Raw genomic sequence first — 22,379 nt, forward strand, 5'->3', positions numbered from 1 at the left:
GGGTGATGGGCATTAAGGAGGGCATGTGATGTGATGAGCACTGGGTGTTATATGCAACTGATAATTTATTGAACACTACATCTGAAACTAATGATGTACTATAAGTTGACTAACTGAATTTAAATTTTAAAAAAGCTGCCTATTGCTAATATGCAATTAGATAAACAAATTACAGTATAATCACTTATTTTAGTATTACATAGCCATTAAGAATCATATTTCTGAAGAATGTATAATAGGTAAGTTCTCATACTATAATTTTTCTAAGTGAAAAATGCATGACAGAAGGCTGAAAATTTTTATGACCCAAAAGGCTTTTTTATGTTGTTTGCAAAAATGGTCATGATAAGTGGGTTTCCTATGAACTACTCTTGAGTAAGCATCGTCCCATCTGACTCTGCCTGGCCATAAAATTTACTTTGGCCAATTAGGCATCAGCTACCGTGAAGCAAGCAGAGGCTTAATAAGAGCTCACATGTGGGAGTTTGCCTTCATGCTGCTTTCTGGAACTCTGAGACCACCATGTAAAGAAGCCTGGGATAATCTACAGGAAAATAGAAGGCCATGTGAAACCTCAAGCCATCCCTGCTTGAGGCCTCCTAGACTAACCAATTAGCCAGTCACCTGCCAGACATAGTGAAGTTACCCATGATCAGCCACCACCAGCCAAACTACCATGTGACCACTTCAGCTCAGAACAGAAATATGGCCAGCTAACCCACAGAATTGTGAACTAAATTACTGTGTCTTTCTTTTTAGGCCATTAGATTTTGGATTTGGTTGATTACAAAGCAAAAACTTATATAGATAGTAAGATGATTACAGACTGATCTTTTCCTTTAACACCTTCCAAGTTTTCTAAATTCATATAATCAGTGTGAATTGTTTTTAAAATAAGATAATCTAACTTTATAATAAGAAAAACAAATACAAAGCCAAATAGAGAAAGCTGAAGAGGGGTGCCTGGCTGACTCAGTCAGTGGAGCATGTGACCCTTGATCTCGGGGTTGTGAGTTCAAGGGCACATTAGGTGTAGAGATGACTTAAAAACAAAATCCTTAAAAAAATAGCTGAAGAAAAATTAGGAAAAATGAGTTGTATTCTTCACATGCACCCTTCAGTTATTAGCTTTCCCTATAGAAAGAGTCGAGCAATATCATGTCTGGGAATGTTTTTTATGAACCTGCTCCCTATTTCTTTTGCCTTTCAGTGACTCTGGTTTTATCATAGCTCATCTCTGTGGTTTGGGTGTCCTTCCCCAAAGCCTATTTCTTTTTAGTAACTAGTTACAAAGCATATAGTCAGTAACACATAAATTGGAAGTCACCATTTAAAAGTCTCATTATAATAATCATTAGTCAGGGGTAGAGACTAATTTTCTCCTTTAACACAATTTCTATCATACAAGCATTTAACTATATTTTCAAGAAAACACCACCAGAGAATCAACCATCATTTTTATCATTCATCATACAGTCAGTGTAGATTTTATAGTAGTTGAATTTAACCCATGTTTATAGCCAAATATTCATCATCTGGTATATGTCCTGTGTGATATGTATGTTAAAATAAGACTCACTGACTTTTTATAAGAGTAAGTGGTGGGAAAATGTTTACTTAAAAAAAATCTTTACCTTTTAGAGAACTGAATGTTTATCTGGTAGAAACAATTCAGTAACTCACCAGTAACTTCAACACTTATTTGGTAGATATAATTCAATAAGATATCAAAAGATGGTTGGTAAATGGCCATGCATAATACTAGGAGATTAACGTGTACTCTAAGTGAGAGAGAATAAGTTAAACAATCCAAACAGGGAAAAATACATGAAAACAACAATAACAACATTGTGCACGTCATCTTAAATGGTTCAAATTTTATGTATCACCTTGAATGGGCCACAGGTGCCCATATTAAACACCGTTTCTGGGTGAAATTAACATTTGAATCAGCAGACGGGGTAGACTGCCCTCCCTAATGTGGGTGAGCATCATCCAATCCATTGAGGTCCTAAATAGAACAAAAGGTAGAAGAAAGAATAATTCATCCCTCTCTTTGCCTCACTGAGTAAGCTGAGATATCTCATCTTCCCTGCCCTTGGACTGGAATTTGTATTCCTGACTCCCCTGCTTCTCAGACTGAAGTACACCACCTTTCCTGGGTGTCCAGCCTGCAGAAGGCAGATCACCAGACTTAGCCTCTATAACTGCATGAGCCAATTCCTTGTAATAAATCTCCTGTTACACATATATCTCTACCCTACTGGTTCTGTTTCCCTGGAGGACCCTGACTAATACAGTGAAATCCTATGTATTGCTCTGTGATCCCCTCCTGTAAACTATGCCCCGGATATACACACTGCTCGCCTCCACTGCCTACCCCATAACCCCACCCTCATACATAAAGCTTTAGTAAATGTCTCCTGAAACTTACCAGGACTTGGTATGAAAAGAATTTTTTTTCATACAACTGAATAAACTGGTTGCCTTTTGCACCAAGGTGAGGTGGCAGATGCAAATGCAGAAGCCAGATGGACAGGTAACCTCTGAACTGAACTCCACAGTGGACAATCCGCCAGCCGTGTGCCCAATGAGCTAACCAGAGGTGCTAGCACAGACCAACCTAAAACGCAGCCAAGTTCCCAATCTGGTCAGTCCCCTTTTTGCCTCAGGGACACAGTGGAGCTAGCTAAGGCTGTCCCTCCCTTGACTCATTAATCCAAACAGGAAAAAATTAAAAACAATAGAACTGAGAAAAATATCTAGGGATGAGGGGACCAGAGGCAAAGTTTGGAAGTAAATGCAATTTGCTTTTGGCACTTACTCTTCCTGTGCCTCACTTTGTGACACCCTCCTCCCCCCATATGCCCGGAGCTCCCACGCACACAACACACACACATTCCCCAGGTCTACATCCTGCCACTAAGAGTGATTTCTTATTCTACTCTCACCTCACTTCTCAATCTACAACTGTCAGATACCTTGACCCTTTAGGGCTTGGTGCCTGCAAAATTATTCACCCATGTTAGATTTTTGTGCTTTTCTGGAAAACTGACTTTTCCCCTATTGTTCCTGAATACCCTTGCTCTTATTCCCTTTGCTTTAGGCTTGTTTCAGCTGCTTCCAGATAGCAAAAAGCCTCCGGATAGCTGTTGGCTTGCTGCATGCTGAAAATCCAAAGGGGCAGCACTCATGTCCTTAGACTAAGAATGAGCCAAAAATTCTCTTTCCTGAAGAATGACCAAAGCCTTCTCATTGTTCGACTATTCTCAGAATCCAGATCCAGACCTCTTGTGTTGGGAACTGCAACATTCACTCAGCGAGGTTCCAGTACCATCTAGCAGTGGGAAAGGGCAAGATCAATGCAATAAGGATCATCTTCATGGCAGTCACTTTTTCTAAGCAGCTCACATGCATTAATATCGATACAACAGGCCTATGAAGGAGGTGCTCTTTTGAAGACAGTTTCTCTAGTTTTCTGTTTGTCCAATTTTTCAAGACTCCTACAAAGTTTAAGTGGCATCAATGGAACTTGAAACCCAACTATTTCCCCTAAAGCCAATACTACACCAATTCTCTCATCTTACAGTTTAAAAATGGATGGCCTGAATATATAAAACTATCTTAAAAGAAAAATGGTTACTTTAAATATGTATTGAATAGGTTTTCAAAAACTGGGAGTTATAATATCTGAATTACAAAAAAAAGGCTTACAAAAGTATAATATATATATATAAAAGTATACAAAAAAGTATAAACAAAAACCCACTTCTTTTCAGGTCCAAGCTACTTTTTAAATTAAAAATATGCTAATTATTTTCATTTGTTGTTGTTGATGTACATTTACTCATGGGAAGTGCTGAACATAGATTTGTGGAGTGACTGGATGATTTATGCTTCAATAATTTGATGTCATTAAATATCCACAGGAACTTTTAGTTGGCAAACGATTCCACTAGAATCTACTCTTTAAGGATGTTCAGCCTGCATAAATTGGCAATCATACAACATGGCCATTTGGTAAGAACTTTAAAAGTCCTTGGGAACATGGCACCAAAAAGTGCTACTCGAGATATTGCAATCATGTGGCTATCTGGAATGGTGATAAATTAACGTCTTAGTCTCTGACAGAATGAGGGTATACAGTTCTACCCACCGGGGAAACACTGTTATTGCGCCTGTTCTTTTCTCAGCAGCATGGGAATGCTCCTTAACAGCTCCCTGAGCACTTGTGAGAGATGGCATGAAGTTCTGCTCTCCCAGACCGCAAGGAAGGAAGCCATCTTCACATGTTGTTTACTCCCCAGCCTCCCCATAAGCCATGCTGGATTGTTCCTTCATCACCCACAAGGACATGTTGCTCACGAGCAGCCTTTCCCTGCTCAAGTTTGCATTGCCTTGTAAAGTCCAGTCCTCTCTAGCTGCATCATGCCACGCACTATAAATCACATTTGCATCCCATTTGAAACCTAAACCACAATAGACACTAAAGAACAAAAGGAACCACAAGCCCAGCTTTTTTGACAAAACTCCCACACACTGATAATTGGAAGCACAGAAATCTGTACACTGACGAGGTCTGAAACTCCTGCCATGCCTTCTGCTGCCTGTCTCCCAGCCTCATCCACTCTCAATACTACCACCAAACCCCCTGGAAAAGTAGGAAGGGCAAGAAGAGCCTAACAAAAACTTGCTGGGGAGCAACAGAAATGAAAACAAGTAACATGGATTGCCTGACAAAATTGTGATTCCAGAGTCTGCATTTAGCCACCATTGAGACCTGTCTGGTTGTTTGAAGGCATAGAAATCCCATTGTTAGAATACAGTATTTAAGTTGGTTCTAAAACAAGAGCTAGTTACTAACAGGTTAAGGTACATCTTTTGAGTAAATAATGCTTATTGAAGAAGTCCAAATTATTTTCAGAACTATGAAAAAATGATTTTGCCCCTAGCTTATATAAACAGCTCCCATGAACTGTGTGGGGTTTTCTGCATGTGTTTAATTATCCATCAAAATTCCATAGTTCTAAACTAGACCAAATTCCTTTACAATATGGTTCCTAAATTTAATTACCATTTAAGGTGCAAATCTAATGGAAAGTGAAAGGCCTTTTATTATGATGCAAAGCAGCTGATTCAGATTTGCTGCTGGAAACAATTTTGTCTGTTCTGCATACATAGGTATATCACACAGCCAATGGGCTCTCTACTTCAGGATGACAGAAATAGTCCCTTAATCACTAGAGAAAACTCACATTATTTCCCTTTAAAAATAAAATCAATAAGAAAATAGACCTGATCATTGCAGAACGTCAACCTCCTCCAGGGGACAACATGACTATTACCACAGACCAACTTCTGTGTCTGTATTGTCAGAAACAGCTTAAATGGATAAATGGTTTGATACTGGCTGAGTGAGTATCTGGCTTGAAACAGTCTGGCAGCAAAATCAGGATTTTAATTAGATTATCAGAGAGCTATTTGTTAAATTTTGGAATGCTGATAAATTTTTAAAAGCCCTTCTAATCTGGAGATAATTACCTTCAATCATTAAACTTGTTCTTGATTAAGAATCTGAAAATGAGCCTGTTAAGCCTTCAGCAAAATAGTAAGCCCAATAAAACACTGAAAATAACACTGCCAAGCTACCAGGAAACTCATACTGCTACTCCTCCTAGAATCTGCACAACTGGTGGAAATTAAACTAATGCTCAAAAAGAAACCAATGCATCTTGAATGAATTGTGACCTTGGGCAAGTTTTTTGAGTCCTGCTTCAGAAAAAATCAAAAGAAAGATTTATATTTGGATAAATCTTTGAAAAGTGCCTGTAGAACAGAACTTTTTTATGTTTCAAAGTGACAGAGGTGATAAAAAAAAAAAAAAAGGATACATTGATTTAACTCCTCAGCAGAGGTTTTAGATATTTGAGAAACTGGTTACAATCAATCAATCAATCAATAAATAAATAAATAAGGGCCAAATACATGTGCAAGATTGATAACCATCGTTATACCTGATCAGAGATTGTAAGACATTCTGATTATAACTTTTCCTCTATACGCTCTGACTTTAACTAGCAGGGAACTCATTCAGCAGATCGTTGAAAGTGATGTTGATTATTTCCATTGTTTCAAAAGCAAAAGATGGCACTATTGAACACGTTATATGGTAATGACCATTTAAGATTTTCTTTATTACATACACAATGCCTCTCTTTCTGGTATCTTGGTAAGAATTATTACCACTGGCCTAACAGTCATTATCATAGGTAAAAGGCAAGTGTTACTAATTATCTTATTACATAGTAAGAGAAGCCAGGTATAAAAAGAATCTGACTTTTCCAAGGTTTCCTACTAAGTTTAGTGGTAAAATTTAATGAAAGCCACATTCTGCCAATATCTAAACTAATCTGTGTTTGGAACTAGTGGATGTTGTTTTAACTCAGACCATCAACAGACTATTTAGTAAGCTGTCACTAAAATTATTTGCTGCCAAAAATAGTTTGCAAAGGCTCACTGGCCTGGGCACACATTTATTCTATAAATTGAACACCTTACAATGTGCCAGGCATTGTGCTAAAGTCCTGAGAATACCATGGATGAAATAGAAAAAAACGCATACCTATGCTCTTAAAGTTTCATATTAGCACAGGAGATGAACACAAAGCAACTAATCAAGTAATTCCACATTGTTCTAAGTATTATGGAAGGAACTGAATCTCAACTGGGGCAGTAACAGCTCCCTAGGAGGCATCATGGGCTGTCAAATAACCTGAGGGACTACCAGCTTTTAGTATGGGGGGTCAAGGGTATAACTGCAAGATCTGTATGGGAGTGCAGAGGTAGAAGTCCCCCAGAACCAAGATCTGTCCTATCCAAAGAGCCAACAGTGCTGTGCTGAGAAATAACATGCCTGGATGAACTGTCTAACATAGTTGACACCACAGTTAAATATTCCTCTTATGGGCAAATTATTGAACTGGGTTATATAAAGGAAATAGAAGAAAAACAAAAATACTATCGCCTCCCAGTGAACTTGGTCTATGAGCTAAATTATATAAACATGTAATACCCAGAGAAGAGGACGGGTCAATAAACGCAGAGCTGGACCACATTAATAAAGCATGTGCTGGTATAGAATAGCCTGGTGAGATGTTGAAAAAAGGGGAAAATTAAGCCAAAGTTTAAAAGAGGGCATGAATTGGCATATCTGAGGAGAGAGGCGCTTTCCTAAGCAAAGGAAGAGACAAGTAAAAACAGACATCAAGTCCAGCCCTTAGGTCGTTAACCTAACAAGAGTGTGGTAACCGTAAGTACAAACTAAATCCAACACAACACACAAGCACTGGGCTCTTTTGGATATATATTCCCCTAATTTTCTTACTGAAGTTTTCCCATATACTAAGGTGACCTCTATTTCCAAAGTACCTGATATTACTTCTGTTGTTCTTACAATTCCATTTTTCCTCATTTTTAAATGTTCTTCAGATACCCTTGATTCTGCTAAGGCCATGGAGGCTAGTTAAGAGACTTTATTAACTTTCATATAAATGGTTGCCAGGCCAGCTCATACACACATCCTCTGCAATAGATTTCATTTGCAAATGACTGCAGGAGGCAACTTCTTTCAGTCATTAAAATTCTTGGGGAGTCTAAGAAACAAAAATTAAGATTTTTTTTTCTTCTTTTTCAAGGGTTGACAGTAGAATAAGAAATCACTGATACTCGAACAGCATTATCCAGACAACAAAAAAGCATGTTTGTGAAATGTTACAAATATCTCTCCCTTTCATGGTCAAATTCTCAGAGTTTTTACACTGAGTCTTTCCTGTGGTTAGCCAGTGAAATCCTCTGCTGGCTAGGATAGGCCACATTTCAGTTCACACAATAGGACACGGAGCACTGGCCAAAAGAATGGGGTTTGGAAGTCCCCCATTATGTGGTCAATCAATGGTTTATGGAAGGAGAATTCAAAAGTATTTAAATTACATGTAACACAGATGCTTTAAACCACTAAGATTGCTTAGCAAGCCACACACACACAAAAGATATGTTTGCTACAAACCAGTTTAGAAGTGGATCTGAAAATAATGATACTATACTAAGATTCTTAAGTAAACATTTACTTAAGTTTTATAAGGAACTAAGCCAAAATGTTTGTGCTTATATATTTAAGGATGATCAGGTTCTCTAGGATTTGCTAGGATTTGTTACATCTTTACTTAATTCTTTGAAGTTATTTTTTTTTGACGGGAACTTCATATCTAAAGTAATAGAAAAATGAATGAGCTTTAAGGAACGTATTAACTATTGCCTGGGAGCAAACTGATGTGAAAAATAAGAAAACCTAAAGGAAGTGGAGGCAAGATGGGCTTTTAAAATGTAGCAATTCAGTCACTGGCTTACTGCCAATTCAAAACCTGGAAAGACATCTTGAAACCTTTAAATACCATAATTCTCAGCTGTAAGGAATTCTCTCCATGTTATCAATGTACTGGGGGGAAAAAAGTATTCTTTTATAGATTTCCAGATCCAAGGTTAAAATGCATTTTAGGAGATGTTTATTTGAAAGTATTTTGCTCCTTTCCTCTACAGTCCATTTCAAGTAAGAGGAGGTCAAATGGAGTTCAGATGAGATTGTACCATTAAATTTTAAGAATGGGGCAAACCCCAAACTTCTCCATCAAGGTGGCAAAACACTGTTACACAGAGCTATTTTTCATAAGTAGTTTATTAGTTTTATTTCACTTGTAACTATCTCAATTGTCAATTGTCAGTCTCAATTAAATATCTCAATTGTCCACTAACCAAATTAAAAGACAATTGAATTTCAAAATGCTTATGACTTCAAGAATTTTGACTCAGCATCGTTTCCATAGCCAAGAGGATTTTTGGTCCTACAGAAGAGAAAGGTCATAAATATTGAAAATCTTCTTGAATATATTTATTCGACAAGACAATTTATTCAGCTTAAAGTGATGCCAAGATAGGGTCTTCTTTAGCCTAGAATCAAAATTCTGTTCCTTTTTCTTTTTTAATCCTGAATAACTTGTGACCCATTCTTTTTCCTGTGGCTTAACTAATGAATTTAATGATTGCAACTATAGTTGGTACCTGTACCATAGGTAGCAGCTTGGAACAGATTCCAGGAGAAGGATCTCAGGACAAAATGGCTAAAAGATAAACAGGAATCAGGGCAAAGAATAGGCATGACAGAGGGCTAGATTCGGATAGGGTTTAAATGATGGGGCTGGAAATCTGAAACCAGGGGAATAGTAGAGAGGGGAGGTGCATCAGCACTAACCAGACAAGCATGAGTCTTTGGAACCTGGGATGGTCAGAGACAAGGACTCATCAGACCAAAAAGGATGCCCGGAAGCCTCAATACTACGAACAAATTCAGCAGTGTAGATCGAGTACAAAAAACTGGCTAGCAATATGGAAATCACTTCTCACACATCCTATGCAACAAACTGGCAAATCCCATCGGTTCTACCTTCAAAATATATTCAGAATCAGCCACTACTACCACATTCACCTGGTCCAAGCCTCTATCCTATCTTGCCTCAATTTTTAACCTTATCCTCTATAATGTAATCCCAATGAAGAAGCTAAAAACATCTTTTTAAAATGCAAATCAGCTTAAATCACTCCTCTGCTCAAAACTCTACATTGGCTCCCCATCTTACGCAGCATAAACCCATTGATAGCTGATAAGGCCCTATGTTGATTGCACCCCTTTCCGCTAGCTCTCTGAATGGATCTTTTTCACTATCTTCTTTTTATTATTATGTTATGTTAATCACCATACATCATTCGTTTTTGATGTAGTGCTCCACGATTCATTGTTTGCATACAACACCCAGTGCAAGAACATGCAGAACATGTCCTCCTTAATACCCATCACCAGGCTAACCCATCCCCCCACCCCCCTCCCCTCTAGAACCCTCAGTTTGTTTCTCAGAGTCCATAGTCTCTCATGGTTCATCTCCCCCTCCGATTCCCCCCTCTTTGTTACTATCTTCTGATCACTTCATTCCAGGCACTGGCCTCCCAGCTATTCCTAGCATGCTCCCACAGTAGGCTTTTCTCTAGCTGTTCCCTCAGCTTGCAATACTCTTTCCTCAGATAACCTCTTGACTAACCCTTCATCTTTTCAAAGTCTTTGCTCAAAACTTACTTTCCCAACAATGGCTACTAAAAACTTCTCCCTTCCCCCCAGAGGCTCCTAATTCCCTTAATCTCTAATTTTTCTTTTGTCCAAAGCACTTATCTTCTAACACGCATTACAACTGGTACATTAATCATCTTTCTTGTTCATTTTCTATCTTTCCTCACCAGAACGTAAGCACAAGGGCAGGAATCTTTGTTTTTATTAACTAATTTATCCCAAGCTCTTAGAACAGCGTCTAGCACAGAAAAGCTCAGTGATTATTTGTTCAGTAAAGACACCCCCAAACAAAATAATTTTTTGCATAGAAATTTTTAAATCATTTATTATCTTAGCATTTTAGCAAGGTTTTCTAACTATCCATCAGGAAAATCTCTTTTCTCCAATTCAGTATGGTATTTAAGATTCTAGATAAGAGTGTTCTTGTCAAGGAAATCCTTGAATGTACTACTGTATGTAGTACTGAATGTACTACTGAATGTACTTCTTCCTAAGCTTGTTTTACTGAGTCATCCTCATTCTCTTTGGAAATCCTTACTAAACATTTGTAATCATGACAAATAACATTGGTCTAGCAACTTATGGCTTTGTAACACTTTTATGCACATGAACTCATTTTACTCAATAAAGAGAAATCACTATTGCCAAAAGATTTTTTAGGTCTTTGTGTTTAAACAAAATATATATTATGTTTGAATTACATTTTTAGAGATTATAAACATATACGTTTTATTATTCATCAATTCATGGTTATTTAGAGAATGTGACATGGTAACCGTTGCCCACACTTAACATATGCTTCTATTTATATTATTTTGTAAAATATTTGTAGGATTAAATCACCAGGGCAAATAATACCATAGCTATAAGTAGGTTAATTTTCTTTGCTCAACTGAAAATATGTTCAGTCTTAGCACTAAGAGATTACTACTTCTACATTCTACTTATTTTATACTTGATTAAATATCACATGCATGTGGGTATACATATTCTTAAGTCATTTAAACATTTCATCACAAATACACACCTAATTAAATTTCCATCTCAGAAAAGATACACTGAGTAACAGCTCTGACAATGTATATAAGCCATAAAGCAAGTATTAATTTCTAAATGAACCTTTGATGAAAAGTAAATTCTTCCCCTCCAGGGAGATATAAAGCCTTAAACTTCGAAGAAACTATATGGGCAGTAGCAAGAGTTGATGAAGTTACAAATGAAGCTACACATGCTTTTTTGTCTATCTTTGGTTAAATCTCTCTTTTAGGCAGCTGGCTAGCCTCAGCCATTTGCCCTCAATAGAATTAATAAGCTATACCTATTCCAGACGACCACAAAAGACATCCCGATTAAGGTATCTTTTTTTCCTATTTAAACAACACAAGATTCATAGAAGAAATCACAATTTCAGGTTTTCTCAAACCTATTAAGCTCTGAAGTTTTTTTGTTGTTCATTTCAAATAAAAGCCTGAAAGGAAATACACAGAGCTAAAAAACAAGCATTTGAACAAACTTCCTATCTCACTAGTAGTCAAAGAAATGCAAATCAAAACAGGATACCAGTTTTCAATTAAGTGATAATACCCAGGGTTAATCAGGTAGGCCAATTTGCAATATATAAAAAGGGCTTCATAAATATGTGTATATTCCAATTTAGAGAACTGATTCATAAATATGTGTATATTTCCAGTTTAGAGGATTGATTCTGAAACATAATCTGGAATGCAAGAGAAAAATATCTTCTCAAAGATGTTTATTACAAAATTACAGTGGCAAAATGATCAACAAACTGTTGTCCAATATAGGGGATTATTTAGGTATATTAAAGTATATTAGAATGTTATATGGCCATTTAACTTAATGTTTATAGAGTTTTACATAACTTGATAGAAATAGGACTTCTAGGAAACACAGCAACAAACTAAGGCTTGTAACACCCCCTGACAGAAGTTGACAATCCAAAACAAAATTTTAAGGGAAAGAAAAAAAAAATCATAAGAAATACTGAAGAATTATGTCAACTATGTATTTTACCCTTTGAAGTGATTTTTTTTTCCATATCTAGCCCAAATCAAACCAAATTGGCATACTCGAGAATATAATCTAGTTTTCAGAAAATATGTGAAAGAAAATGTGTTGAATCTCATTAATATGCCCCAATTTATAGAGAGAAAGCCTAGATGAGTAAGAGTAGAAACCACAAAGCATGTTTAGAAGAGAAATCAGAGTCCAAACGCCCTGAATGTCTTTGACCCAGCTCCAGAGTAGCTGTTTTGGTGGCTCCTACAGGAAAATCAGCTCCTAATCTGAAAATGTGTTGTCTGAAGGCCAGAGAAAAGACAGAAGAGGGTGGAAAGAGTCTGCTTAGACCCACTGACACATTTGATGCCAGCAATATCAAAAGCTGCATCAAGAGAAAAAGTACTTCCGTCTCACCACTCAAAACCACAATGGCAGTGGGATTTTCCCTAACTTGGGTTAATATTACCATGATAAACTCATCTCAAAAATGGAGAGCATCACAAATTTCTAACAAAGACATCACTGTCTCCTTAAGCCAATGCTTAGTAAAATTCCTTGAATTTAGTGGTGTTTGTCCATACTGCAGTGGTTTCAACATTCCTCCTGTGATCCATACATTCAGTCAGATAAATGACCATACTGAGTTTTAAACCTCTATCACCAGTGCTCTAGGTTGAGTTCTAAGGGGGAGGGATCTGAAGAATACCTACAAGCAGGGCCAGGTACATAAGTTGCAGAGCCCAGTGCAAAAGGAAAATATAGGGCTATGTTCAAAAAGCAGGGGAAAAGTGCCATTAGAGGCACTAAAATATAAAACATTTTCTATTCTTCCATGCTCACTCGCTCTCAAACTGTATCACGGTGTTTTGGGGTTTTTATTTGGTATTTAGTATCATGCTCCCTGGAGCTCTAGTATATTATCTATGCTAGCTCAGACCCTCACAGGCCCCCGGGAAACTCAGCCCCATACCTCCTCATGCATGGTCTATTGCCTGCAGGATTTCCCTACTCTGCCAGCAGCCCAACATGTTGTGCCCCAGCCCAGCGCAGGGAAGTCAATCTCCCTCTTTCCAGACTTGCCATCCTAACCCATTGCAGGTAGTCATTCAAAGTGACCGTAATCTCCACATAGGGATGCAACTAGGTATCTGGTTAAAGTTGGTCAAGAAGTTCACCCCACTGAGTGGCTCCCCAAACATGAAGCTGCCATTTTGATTAGGGTCAGGTACTTCCATTCCCCAAGCCCAGAGGCCATACCTTACACACCACCTGATTCTGGACTGACCCTGACCTTCACAGAGAGGGGAGCAGGTGACCAAGATAGGAAAGCCCAGAAGCCCAGATGCCTGAGCCAAAGTTTCATGGGTGCTTAATGGTCCTATTGGACTTCACTTATAGAACACAAATTCAGAGACAAAATAATATCAAGTTGACAACTATAGAGCACTAAACCTAAATGCTCCTGAACATGAGACTATGGCGCTGGCCACAAACCCACAAAGTTGGTCCTACCCATAGAAATAGTCCAGGGAGCCAATAAAAAGCCAATACAAGATCCTGGGGGAAAGTAGCAAGCCCAGGAAAGCTTCCCTCAATGACAAAACAGAAAAAAAACAAAATGTAGGAACTAAAAGAAAGGGAGGAAGGGAGGGAGGGAGCAAAAAAAAACAAAAGAAAAAGAGGAAAGAAGGAGGTAACATGCAAAAGTTACATTTGGTCCTATGTTGAAGTATCTTTCCCCCTAGAAAAAGGGGAAAAATGTTAGATCACAACTGCACTGAACTGTTAAAACTAAATCAGAGAGGAACAATAAACTTAAAATGTCAAACATTTAAGTGAATGAGTAATGCAAGAACAAATTTTTTTTAAGTCTTTAGAAAATAACAAGAAAAAAAACCCAGAAAAGTGAATGAGTATCATAGATTCAATGTCAAAGACTTGAGGAAAACAGACTGCAGAGAAAGAGAACACACAGTTAAATAAGAATAGATGTCTATATGGAAAATACTCAGGGGAGCTGAAACATGTAGCTGGTTTTCATTGCTGAGTAGAACATACAGAAGAAATAAAATATTCAAGGATATGAGAAGAAAGTATCACCTAACCTGAAGGAAAACCTAAATGCACAGATCAAAAGGATTAATAGAATTTCTGATTCAAGATGGCTAATGGAGTTCACTCAAGAAGGATGCCACTAGCAAACAATATTAAGAAATTTTTAGATGATATACAGATGAAACAATATTGATGAAATAACTGAAGACAGCTGGGAAAAATATGAATGTTCAGAACAGAATCGAGGATGCCAAGATCAGTAAGATTAAGCTACAAAGTTTTGGGGTAACAGAGCTTTTAACCAAAGGACTGTGGAACAGTTGTGCCCATGCCCCTCAGAGTACCTCAGGCCCCTGGTCTTTCCATTGGGACAAAATCTTCTAAACAGATCTCCAAATAAAAGACAAGAGACTCGATGTATTTTAAGATTTAGCAATAGGTAGTTTCTGGACATCTCACACATTTATTCAGTAAAAATATATTAAGCACTTAATATACATTAGACATGATTAGATACCTGGGCATGTAATATGCCAAGAAAATATGTTGGAGACATTTACATACCAAAATATTGTTAATTTAAAGCAAAGACATTAGAAACACATTGTATTCGACTTTAAAACACCTTTTCCAAATGGTCACGTTAACCTAAAACAATTAAATTGGAAATTATTTTAATAACAAAATCAGTAGGTTTGATTTTTTAATTTCTTTTCTATATTTTAAATATTTCCCATTTTTGTTAGACAATTCACAAACGCATCTTTTTCAATTTCAGATAAAACAGAATAGGGCAAAACTTGAAAGTCCACCTTCGTTCCCATAACTCCAAAGTTAATTAGTGTTAACACATTGTTATACATCCACGTGCTCATTTTTTTTTAAGATTTTATTTATTTGAGAGAGAGTGAGTGCGAGACAAAGAGCACCAGCAGGGAGAGGGGGAAAGGGAGAGGGAGAAGCAGACTCCCTGCTGAGCAGAGAGCCCAGGTGGGGCTCCATTCCAGGACCCTGGGATCACGGCCTGAACCGAAGGCAGATGCTTAACTGACTGAGCCACCCAGGCGCTCCTCCATCCACTCATTTCTAAACATTAACACACACATACATAGATTTTCCAAAAATGGATCATTAGACCAGCATGCATTAGAAAATACAAGAGAAATCACAATGATGTCTCAGTCTAAACATGATCCATTTAGTAGGAATTCCCAGGGAAGATAACAGAATGGAAGGGAAGACATAATAAAGCAAACAATTCAATAAAATGTCCTGTAACTGAGCCTTTCTGTTATTAAGGTCACCGAAAACCATGCAAAATAAACATGATCCACATAGTCATATTCTAAAATGTTAAAATCAAAAAACACCAAGAGATAAGAGAAATTCCCCAAAAGGTACTATGATAACTGCTCACTAACCAGTAAACAGAGAGAATAGCCAATGTTGCATGTTCCCTCTACTCTAGTAGGGGATGGAGAATTCAATTTATTTTAAGGCACTTTTGTTTCTTATATGTGCACTTTTTAATGTCACAAAACAAAATGAATATTTTAACTGCTTAAATATTTGGCTTTAATTTTTCCATTGGGGGACCATAAGGAGAATGGAGCTCGTTTGATAAAGAATGAAGCGAGATACCAGTTACCTAAAAATACAGGTCTACAAAAGATAAAAAGAAACTATGTTTAATTTATCTGGAAATTAAGAATATAGGTAGCTTTAAAGGCTACCAGAAACAACTAAAACATAGGTTAGAAAAAACCGTATGATCCTAAGAAGACAGAGTAGAAAATGATCAAGAGGGCTATCATAGTTATTTAACCAACGAATCTACTTAGGAATGAATTAGTGGAAGCCATGGGACCACTGTGGTTTAGGTAAAAAGTAACAGATGAACCTAAAGTGTGAAGTTTCTAAAGAAGGAAAAGTTTATTTCATGATCATGTTGACCACAATGGAAGACACACAATTACAGGAAGGAGCTAGTATCATTAGATAAAAAGCAAGCTGTTCTTGACCAAGAGTGAGAAACTGAGTCCCTGAAACTTATCTTTTATTTTATAAATATTGCCCTAAAGAATCACCTTTAAATACAGAAGACATTCATTCTTCAAGGAAGCCTTCTAAGATCCTGTTGTCTAATATTTTGTTCCAGACAGATGTACCTCTAAGGCATTCATGAACAGAGTGTCTTTTAAGTGTTCACAAAATAAGTATTTCAGGACCCTTAATACCTTGTGTCAACTACTTACAACTGAATCATAAACTTACAATATCAGAGTTGAAAAGAACCCTTGATATTATCTAGTCCAGCCTCAAGTGGATGTAAGAATTTCCTCAGCACCATCTGCCCAAGTGGTCAGCCAGCATGAGTGAAGGTGTCCACTCATTTGGGGCCATTCTCTCAAGACAATCCTTTCCATTCTTTGACAATTCAAATCAATAGAAACATTTTCTTCATATGCACTCAAATCAAACTTTCTGTAAGTGTCACCTCTTTGTCCTAATTCTGTCCTCTACTCAAGGGTCTTATAGTTTCTCCTCCATGAAAACCATTCAAATAAATAAAAGGAACAGCAAGTTGCTTCTCTAGACTGATGAATCCTGTTCCCTCAACCATTCTCAAGAGAGAAGATGCCATGTTTGCTGCCCATTCTTGTCACTATCCTCTGTGCCCACTCCAACTTGACATCCTTCTAAATAAAATACAATTTCCTTGGAGTTGTGTGAGGCAACCAGACCAGGATGATTACCTCTGTTATTCTAGGCTACATGAGACAAAATAAAACCATAATAAGAGACTATGATGACATTCTAGTAATTAAGAGCCACATCCCTTGGAAGAGGATTTTGCTTGTTTTGGAGTAGGGTAACCAAGCCATGACCATGATATGAACTATGATTTCCATGAGATAAGTCAGATCTAGCTATGAGAGAAGCAGGAACAGGAGCATAAAGCAGACAAACCAATTCCCCTAAGATGGGATTGACATATCTCTTGTCCAAGATTCAGCACCTCTTCTGGAGTCCTAGGAGTCTGACAGGTAAAGGTAGAAACAAGGACACCCCAGGGGTCTCCAGGTCTACCTGGGAAAGGAAATACAGGATTTGCAGCTGGCAGAGGATGAATTATTTTTCAGCCTGTCCTTACGCAGGAAGTCTCAGTATCTTTGCAGTCTAACATATGGGTTAAACACAGGTATACTATAGCTTTTATAATATACTATACTGTAGATTTTATGATAATTCCCAGTAGAGTTGTTTTGCTTTGACACTTGTCCCATATTTCAAATATTTCTATGAGTGCCAAAAAGGGAATATGCAACTGGCAACATTCCATGAATATAACTACATGGAAATACTCATGAAAACTTGAATGAATAGAGGTGTAGAGTGTGATAAAAATAAGATTAGATGGACTTCTCAATGTAGTATTTTATGTTACATTGTAAAAAAAAAAAAAAAAAAAAAAAACCTAAGAACACTGACCTCAACTAATTCCAAAACTGGAGGATAGTTAAATATGCAAATACAGGATAAAGAACCACGCAAATATCCCTACTGTGATAACAGGATTTTAGCATATTTTTACTGCCCACTGCTATGAAAATGGACCCTAAATAATCTCCCCAGTGAGACTTTCATTGACAAAACTTCATTCCCACTGGTGAACTTCTCACCGGATATGCAGCATATTGGTAAAGATAGACAATCCAAGCTCATCAGTTCGATAGAGTTGCCCCAGAAGTTTTCCTGGGGATCCCATTTCTGGGACAGCTGCCTCAGCCATCAATGCTTTCCCATGTCTGAGTAGGTACTAGACCACAAAGCTGCTACGCCTGTCCTCGCAGCATTATCTCAGAGATCCAGCCTCTTCAAGAGAGGGGGGAGTGGAAAGAACTTGCCCCAACAGGCCCATCAATTCAGCCACAGTTTTCCATAGATCGTTTGGATTTTGATACCAAAGAGTGGTGTGAAAGCTGAATTTGCTTTAAATGCCAATCATCCCTCTCTCAAGTCTTAATTTCAATGAGGTTCAATTAGTCAGTCTTCGTGGGGATAAATCCTGACCATCCCTGAAAATTTCCATTCTTAAAATGTTATGTACATTCTTTCCCCTCCTCCTTCCCCAGTGTGTAGAAGAGAATTGCTGCAAATTAGTTTTAGGAAACCACATAAATCTGCAGAAAACAGGCACATAAACTTCTGTAACAATGTATTTAAAATAATGTGTCCCTGGAATAAAAATCTCAACTCTGATAAATGTATTGAACTCTATAATAATCAGGAAAAAGACCTGGGCACCAGGACATGCTTTCCTCACAGATACATGACTAGTGTGTTGATAGAGGCAAGTAAACAAAAATAAAAATACTGAGTGTGTTCAGTTCGGGAAATCAAAAGAAAAAAATCCTACCCTTGTATAAAACCATAGCGTAGACTCACCAGGATTATCATGCGCAGTTCTGGTCACCAAATACTATTCTATAAGCCCTGCTTTCCATGTAGACGCCATTCCAAATGCCTTGGATGGTACGTCCTCTCTTCCTCTATAATCAGGAATATGGCTCCGCAAAAGTGGAGAGCAAGGAAGTATCATTCTCCTAAAATACTGTAGTCTGTGGCTATCTTACTTTCTGGTTTCCCTTCTCATTTGTGAGGTCAACCAAAGAATCAACTGGCAACCAATGGGAGCAATCTAGAACTTTCCCAACAGCCTGCTGTCCAGTCAATAGCTAGCTTTATGCTCCCTCCTTGCTTACTAGGATTGAGGGAACCACTGTATCACAGACTTAACTGACCCATGAATACAAAGCAGAGGTCATTTCTGCTTGCTGACTGCTAATTCTATAAAACCTATAACCTAATCCCCTCCAATAAACTATTTAGGTAGTTGGAGTCAGGTACCACAGATAAAAACATCAATTCAACATTATCTCAATGTCTAAATCCTCCTTCCTGGATATAATATAGAAATTTCATGATGGGCTAATCAATAACAATGAAGCAAATATCACACTGTGGATATTTAGGTAGGACACAGAGAATGAAATCATCACAAACACCCTTCTCTGTTAATTCAAATATTTTGGCTATAGTATCCTTTAGAATATTTGACTTCCTCTTGTCTAAATCACAGGTGTTTGAGATTATTATATTAGCTCCCTGAAAATGAACTCACATGGTTTAGAAAAGTGTTTCATCAAATTCCAAGATTTGGCTTTAATCCTCTCTCATCCATGCCACAAATACAGACACAATAGCACGTTTAAAAAAAAAAAACTAATAAGGCAGGAAAATATTTCTAATTTGCCTAAAAAGTACATGAGTGGAGGAACAATATTACATAAGGAAGAGAAAGAATGAAATCAGAGGGTCATATTTAATCACGAAATCAGAGGGTCACGTTTAATCAAAAAATGAGCTTCACTGCTCTTCTCTTTGGAATAATAAAGGAAGGAAGAATAAAAAAATCTTTAAAGTCCCAAGAGTATTGGTAGGTAGCATGCATTTGTTTACCAATTTCAAAATTCTAGAACTAAAGCAGAGGGAAGAGAAATGGAGGTTGAATGCAGGCCCCAGAAATTTAAAAGTGGAAAGTTTTAATCAATTTGAAACTTGTTATGATTAACACAGAGGCGTTAGAAACCAAAATACATAAATTCACTAAATGACTAAATGAATGAGAGCAAAAAAAAACTGTTTTGTTCACTGTTCTTTCCTAGTACCTTGAACAGTGCCTGGAACTTATTAGACACAATAATTATTTGTGAAATGAACAACAAATAATGAATGACTAATCAAGTTTTTAAATAAGTTTGGAAATGACAAAGCCCCGCTGGATACAAGAAAGTAATTTGCATGTGGTTCAGCAACTGACAGTGTACATTAGTATTACAGAGAAAATCCCTGGAAGAGAACAGTGAAATGTTAATTATCTCTTATCTTGAAAAGCATACAAACATCCATCCAACTACAGAGCATCAGACAGATCTCCCCCTGGGATGGAAGCACTTCATTTTGAATACCTATTACTCACTGAGGGTTACTCACTAGCAGAATTATGACAAAAGGCAAGTTCTATCTTCTAGCTATACTTTAGGATATACTTCCATTCAACTCTTGTGTTTCCTCCTTTACGGACAAGAAGCTCTATGAGAAAGAGCTTTGAACATACAGCAGGAGAATCAGAATTAAAATTCCAACTCTGCCACTTGCTATATGATCTTGGACAAATTAACGTCTCAAACTCCCAACTGCTCTGAATTTTAGTTTTCTCTTTGGTAAATGGATTGTGAGAATTAAATGAGTTTGCACAAGTAGTGAAAGCACCTAGTTTGGTCTTCCTCTCCACTTCCCTTCCTTTTCCTCTTTCCTCCCTTCCTTCCTCTCTCCCCCCTAAATACATCATTCTGTGTCTCCCTCTTTCCACATATCTTCTATCTCATGATGCTCATGATAACCCCAGAGTCTACCATGTGGGTGTAGCTTTTCCAGTCATTACCCAGTACTTGCTACCTCTTAATAATTCAATGTAGGTTAGTGATAAGACTATAAGTTAATTGGCATTAAAATGTTTATAACAGGGGTACCTGGGTGGCTCAGTCGTTAAGTGTCTACCTTCGGCTCAGGTCATGATCCCAGGGTCCTGGGATTGAGGCCCGCGTCGGGCTCCCCGCTTGGCGGGAAGCCTGCTTCTCCCTCTGCCACTCCCCCTGCTTGTGTTCCCTCTCTTGCTGTGTCTCTGTCAAATAAATAAATGAAATCTTTAAAAAAATAAATAAATAAAATGTTTATAAAAGCAACAATACATTGGCCTGCCTCCATCCTTCACCTTTAAAAACACAAATCAAATCATATCACACCCCAGTTGAAAGTTCTTCAATGGTTCCCCATTTCCTTTAGGACAAATGGACTCCTGTATAAAACTCGTAAGAACCCATGTTTCCTGCTCCCTGCCTGCCTCCCCAGCCTCATCTCAAACTACATGCCTCCCTGACCCCTGTGATTCAGCAATACAGGATTTCTTTCAGCCCCTTAGTTAATACCTACTCATGTTTCAGGTCTTGGTCTGGACATTTTTTTTTCGGGAAGCTTCCCCTGACTTCCCCCATCTCATCTCCCAAGAAGAGATGAGATCTCTTTACTACTCATTCCTATAACATCTCATATGTTCTTTTTGTTTTGCTTCTAGTTTGTTAATATAGTATAACTTTCTGACTTCCTAAGAATAGGGGTTAGGTGCCATAATAAAAAAAAAAAAAATCTCTCCTGGCATAATTTTTAGACAACAGCAGGCTGATGTTAAAATATACTGGAAAAGAGGTTAGGCAGTCGGATGAAAAATTCATTCTTCATCCCACTTGAAAGCCACTTCCATGGCCAATCCATGGCACTCGACCTCCTGGCTTTGAAGTATCTGAGTTGGAGACAAAGGTAAGGTGAATTCTCTTGAGCATCAAGTAGGAAAATTTATTCAATAAATATTTTTGGACAACTACAACATATTTATACTCTCTCCACTGAAAGTGATTTTTTTTTTTTACCATAGGACTCATCCTGCTGAAGTTTTTATTTTATAGAGAACACACTGTAGGTGAGAGTATGCCTATCCTTTAGCCTTCTCTCCTCAGCCCATCATTAAAAGAGAAAATGACACCCTAGATGCTTACTTGTCCCAAGAGAAGGGCTAGACCAGGAGTAGGGCAACATAGGGAACAGGAGAACATGAAGCCAACAGAATTGGCCAAATGAAAACTCTAAGACCTGATCTATTAAATGTATTAGGGCAGGGAAATCAAACCCAGATAGTGAGCCTAGAAAACAAAAGAAAATACTTAATGATAAAATAGCATGGATATATCTGAGGGGAGAAAGGAAAATCCCCTACTTGCTACTTTTGCCTAGAATGAGATATATTTAAACCAATAAATGTTCATAATCCTCATTAAGACTGCTGTCTCTGGGGAAGATGTCAACTGCCCCGGTAACTACAGTACAGGTAGAGAAAGTGAAATTCACAGAGCAGGAAATGTAGGTTAATCCTGGCGGTGCTCACAAAATAAAATTGCATGTTCTGTTACATCTTATATTCTTAAACATAAATTTTTAAATCTTAAAAAGGAGT

Source organism: Callorhinus ursinus, unplaced genomic scaffold (assembly GCF_003265705.2).
Source record: "Callorhinus ursinus isolate GAN/ISIS: 27379988/994484 unplaced genomic scaffold, GSC_fseal_2.0 scaffold3, whole genome shotgun sequence".
Lineage (NCBI taxonomy): Eukaryota > Metazoa > Chordata > Mammalia > Carnivora > Otariidae > Callorhinus > Callorhinus ursinus.